The sequence below is a fragment of the Sinocyclocheilus anshuiensis genome, unplaced genomic scaffold (assembly GCF_001515605.1).
Source record: "Sinocyclocheilus anshuiensis isolate Anshui unplaced genomic scaffold, SAMN03320099.WGS_v1.1 scaffold1097, whole genome shotgun sequence".
Taxonomy (NCBI): domain Eukaryota; kingdom Metazoa; phylum Chordata; class Actinopteri; order Cypriniformes; family Cyprinidae; genus Sinocyclocheilus; species Sinocyclocheilus anshuiensis.
Window position 1 is genome coordinate 570,409 of NW_015555843.1, and position 335 is coordinate 570,743.

Here is a 335-nt window from a genome sequence, read left to right on the forward strand (position 1 = left end):
TACGTATCGTATCGTGGCATCTGTATCGTGATACGTATCGTATCGTGACTTTGCTGGTGATACACAGCCCTAATGTGAACCTGGCATTATGTGTGTGCACTGCAGAGTGTGCATGAGCGCAGTCTCCAAGAGAGCACGTGAGCGCTGAATGGTTAAACACTGGCAAGAATTAAAAAGTAATACAATTTATAAACTTTAGTGACGATGTGACACTGCCTCGATTGTGCAAGTGACAATTCCTGTGTCAACTGTGCAACGTACAGCTCGCTTATAGACAGACGCGATGTGTGGTGATTTGAAGACATTTGCATATCTTGAGAGAGCGTGCGAGCTGA

At 45.1% G+C, this 335-nt stretch overlaps 1 protein-coding gene across 1 annotated transcript in view; it reads left to right on the top strand.

The window, feature by feature from the left end:
- The window catches only part of LOC107675520 (rho-associated protein kinase 2), a 66,824-nt gene that overhangs the window by 19,663 nt on the left and 46,826 nt on the right, over nucleotides 1-335 (top strand). The window lies entirely within an intron of this gene.